Below are 5,442 nucleotides of genomic sequence, written 5' to 3' on the forward strand. Positions count from 1 at the left end.
GACATGAGACAAAGTATATGTGAACTGCTGTATGAAAAGTGAATTTACTCTGTAAATCTTCACCCAAATCCTAAAAAAAAAAAAAAAAGAATAACAATGAATCTGTGAAATACCTCATAACGTGGATGAACCAAGAGGACATTATGCTCAGTGAAATTAGTCAATCCAAAAGGACAAATATTTTATGAGACCACTACTGTAAAAGGAGCTCTGGTGGTATAGTGCCTATGGCATTTGATTGCTAACCAGAAGGCTGGCAGTTCAAACCCACCAGCCACTCCTCAGAAGGAAAACTGGGCAATCTATTTCCATAGAGATACTGTCTTGAAAACCCAAGGAGGAATTGCTATGAGTCTGAATCGACTCCACAACAGTGAGTTTGGGTGGGTTTTTTCTTTTTTGGTTTTAGTACTGTAAAAAGTCAAGAAAAGGTTTACACACAGAAATAATCATTCTTTGAAGGTTACCAATGGTGGGAGGGGAAGGAAAAGTAAATCACTAACTAGAGGGTAGACATGTATTAACTTGGGTGAAAGGAAAGGCAGTAAGGGGGAGGATAGTACAACATGATCAATGGCAAAGGAAGACACTGGGAGGTGCACAAAAGTTAAAGGCAATAAAGGTAAATAGTATTACATACACAATCCTGAAATAACAGTAATAACAATAATCTACAACTGGATATATAGATAGACACTCAAGCTTAACAGGGGCAGGAAGGCAGGAATGGTATAGTCCCATATTTGTGGGACTATACCCATGAATATATATAGGTTTAACAGAGGATATTTCTACATATGTATTTGTATGTGCTGCAAATATATCCATGAATATAGCAGAGCATACAGGAGACAAAATTAGGAAAACTTCTTAGCCATAACCAAACACCTTAAGAGAATGAGTTGCTGGGCCTCAGGACTCAGGACCACAGTATCAGGGAACACTACGGTCAATTGGGAGGACATAGTCCACATAGACAACATTCTACATCCTACTTTTGGCGATTGGGGTCTTAAAAGCTTGTGAGCGAGTGTATTGGTATGTTCCGTAAGAATTCCTAGGTATATAGTAGAGCTGACAAGGGACAAGGTTGTGGTCACTTCTTCGCCACAGACAGCTACCCAGAAGGAGCAAGTAGTTAGACCTGTGGGCTGAGGACCATAGTCACAGGGGACATCAAGCTCAGTTGGCATAACATACTACACAAAACATTGTTCCACATCCTACTTTGGTGAGTAGCAACTGGGATCTTAAAAGCTTGCAAGTGGCCATCTAGATGCAACTATGGGTCTCTCCTCATCCAGAGCAAAGAAGAATGAAGAAAATCAAAGACACATAGAAACAATTAGTTCAAGGGACTGGTACACCATGTAATCCTCAGCCTATACAACTATGAGACCAGAAGAACCAAATGGTGCCTGGCTACCACAGTCAACCATTCAGAGGGGGATATATGTAGGAGATCTTGGATAGAGTGGGAGAACAATGTGCATGTGGTAGTTAAGTTTGTGTGTCAATTTGGCTGAGCCTGGTTGAGTGGCTGGGCAGCTGGATGTAGTATTTCCCATGATGAGACCGGTAATCAACTCCATGGTAGAATCTACTGTGAGCAGCTGAGTAGCTGCCTTAGGGATGTGGTCTGCTTCCTGTATATAAGGAGAAGCCTTGGGAATGGTCTCTAGCTCATGGCACGCTTGAACCCTGCATGTAGCCATGTTGTTTTTCAGCAGCCTACCATGCTTTGCTGACCTTGGGACTTGATGGCACCTAACAACAACAACAACAATTCTCTTAAAACTATCCATGCTTGAACTCTTGGAAAACTGCTTCATGCTCTGGGAGTAAGGGAGTCCCATCTGCTGTCCAGGATAACTGTTTTCCACCTCCTCCAACCTTCTTTACCTCCTCCCCTTTTCACTATCAACATCACTTTCTATTCTACAAAGACAATACAAGCAAACAGAAGAAACTTCCCTTTCTTCACCTTATCTACCCACTTAGCTTCTGTACTCACACACTTTTCCTTAGATGCTATAGATGGACTGTCTCTTCCAAGGCCACCACCTCCTTGACTTGCGTACAAGATCTCTTTCTCTCTCAACTTTAACTACTTGAGGACTGTGGGATTGCCTGCCCTTCCCCCTCTATCTCCTCTATCAGCAGTTCTTCCCTCTGGATTGAATCATTCCCATCAGCATATAAATCAGGCTATATAATATCTTCTACTCTCTGGATGGTGCAAACAGTTAGCCACTTGACTATTTGCCAAAAGATTGGCAGTTTGAACCTATCTGGAAGCCTCAGAAGACAGGCCTGCCTGTTGATCTGCTTCTGAAAAGTCACAGCCTTTTGGAGCAGTTATGCACACATGGGGTTGCCATGAATTGGAATCAACTGACTAACAACAACATCTAAACAGTGTCTAGAATGTGCCACACCCAAAAAAGTTCCCTCAGGCCCCTTTACAATGGTCTTTACAGTGTTCAGTCACTGGCCCTACTCCCAGTTGTAGGCAACTATTAATCTGCATTCTATCATTATATATGTATGATGTTTGCTTTTTCTAAAATTTCATTTGTATGGAATCATACAGCATGTATTCTTGTGCCTAACTTCTTCCACTCAGTACATTGTTTTTGAGATTTACCTATATTGTTGCATGTGTGAGTGGTTCATCACCTCCCCCTCCCCCCTTTTTTTTTCATGAATTGACTATATTGTCTTAGAGAAAAAGTCTCTCCAACTCTGTTAAAATAAAACAAAAAGTGTTTATTGAAAGCATAAAAACATTTGAATGGGGAATCAAAGACTTCCAGCATGTGGAGACTGTGAACTCAAGTGACAGCTGTTTCTTGAGGATAGATACAGGCTTGATTAGGGAGTTAACAGTAAAGAATATTCTGATTGGTTAGTTAATGTAAAATCTTTTGAATGCTGTTTTTCATAAATCATTGAGGACATGCCCTGGGCAAGTTCTTTGGGTTAGTACCTTCTGCATACTAGTTAGTCTATTTCAACCATATTCTTCTGAAGGGCAACATACCCCTTTGCTTGTTTACCCACCAACAGTTATGGGTTACCTTCTCGAAAACTGAAGCAGAGCTTAGGACAAAATGGACTTCAAGTCAGACCTTGTGTTAAGCCATTTTATTTTTGTCAAACACCTCAAATTTTGGAGTGCCTTTATACATTTCCTGAGAGCATCTTACACAATGAGTTGTGATAGCAATCTGCATGAAAAAGCCCTAATGAACATATTGGTGACCTGCTGGTGCCTTCTGTCTTAACCAACCACAGGGCAAGCATTCCTTAGTTGCAGTCTTATACCTGTGTACAGATAAACAACCTGTCAGCAAGAACCAGAAGTTAAGAAAGGTAAGAGATTGGACACTGGATCAATCATTTTACTTTGGTCAAGTGTCCCACAATTTGGACTCAACGGCAATATTAATTTTTTAATGGTGGTGAAAATATACACACCAAAACGTTTGCCAACACAATTTCCATATTTATGATGGAATATCTTTGATTACATTGTTCATGTTGTCACCAATGTCACTATCCCTTTCCAAAATTTCCACCAGTATCAATATAAATTCAGTGACTCCGGTAGTTCATTCCTTTTTATTGATGAGTAGTAATCATTGTATGGATATATCACATTCAGGTAATTTTTGCATATTTTGGGGCAGAGAAACCAGTCCAAACAAACAAACCAAAAACAAGAGTTGGGGGGAAGGAGGGAGTTTGTAATGTAAGGTTAATATGGCAGATCTGTGCTATATAATCCTTATCAAATAAAATCTTTTCATCTATTTCTTCACTTCAATCAGTTAAATTGAGATCTAAAAGCCTGCATTTAGTTTTTAATGCTACCTAAATGAGAAATTCCAAATCCTGGCCTTAAAATGCAAGTCTTGAAAATTAACAAAAACGGGATCACCTTTCAGCCAAACTATAGATAGACTTACAAGGTGAACAATAATACCCATGAGGAATGTAATCCTCAGAACAATCAACCATGTAAGACCAAAAGGGCAGCATTTGGCCCAAAACAAAGCTCAGAAGGCAGGAAGGGGCAGGAAAGGTGGGGAAATGGAAATGAGGAACCCATGAAGGAAGTGGGAAGAGTGCTAATACATTGAGGGAATTGCAACTAATGTCATGAAACAAAAAATGTGTAAATTGTTTAGTGGAGAACTAATTTGCTTTGTAAACTTTCACCCAAACCACAATAAATAAATAAGTAGAAAGAAAATTAACAAAAATATGTCTATGAAAGAAATGAAGAAGTCCCTTCTTTCCTGAAGCAACAGAGGGAGAAATGTCATTTTGCATTATAAAACGAGTCCAAAGAATCAGGTTTCATGATGTTAAGTTGAGAATATTTACAAAAATACCAATTTTGTTTTCCTGTGCAACAGAAAGAGTTGGTGACCAAAACTATTTTCAGCATACTTTGTTCTCTAGTAAGGAGCTCTGGTGTTGTTGTGGATAAGACATTTGGCTGCTACCCGGAAGGTCAACAGTTCAAACCCACCAACTGCTCCGTGGAAGCAAGATAGGACGATCTACTTACGTAAGGATTTATAGCCTTGGAAACTCAATGGGGGTCACTTAAAGTCGGATTTGTTCTCTGGTAGTATAGCAAAATCTGCAAAAGCCAGAACCTGTGTAAGGAGGAAACCTGTCAGAGAAGGAAAACTCAAATATTTTCCACTAAAACGAGCAATAGAAAAGGGTAAGACTGTACCCTGTGAAAGGAGTGTGAAAACTTGTAAGACCTGGAAAAACAAGCCAGTCTTGTTGAGTTCAGGCTCTCACAGGTTTCAGTGTGTAAGTCTGTCCTTCTAAGTATAATACGAATAAAAGGGTCACATAAGAATCATGTCCTGGGAAAAGTACTTTAAAAATAAACACAATTCTTATTAACTTTCTTATTGATAATTTATTGCCCTATCAATGCAATTGACATTTCTAATTTCCTACATGATGTACATACTGTAAGTATAAATACTGTCTTACTGGTTGATTGGCATAATGGGAAACGTTGTTGTTGTTGTTAGGTGCTGTTGAGTCATCTCTGACTCATAGCGACCCTATGTGTAGCAGAACGAAACACTGCTTTGTCCTGTGCCAGCCTCATGATCCTTTCTATACCTGAGCCCATTGTTGCAGCCACTGGGTGGGTATATAATTCTTGGTGGAAATTTTTTCTCTTTCAGGGTTTTATATATACCATCCCATTGCCTTCTCACTTCCATGGTTTCTGCTGAGAAATCGGAGCGTATTCTTACTGGTTGTCCTTTGTAAGTAACTTTTTGTTTTTCCCATGCTGCTTTCAGGATTCTGTTGTTGTCTTTGGTTTTGATGAGTTTGATGATGATGTGTCTTGGTGATTTTCTTTTGTGGGCTATCCTGTTTGGGGTTCATTGGACTTCC

This window comes from Orycteropus afer, unplaced genomic scaffold, assembly GCF_000298275.1.
Source record: "Orycteropus afer afer isolate SDZICR_OR568_19922 unplaced genomic scaffold, OryAfe1.0 scaffold00034, whole genome shotgun sequence".
NCBI classification, from domain to species: domain Eukaryota; kingdom Metazoa; phylum Chordata; class Mammalia; order Tubulidentata; family Orycteropodidae; genus Orycteropus; species Orycteropus afer.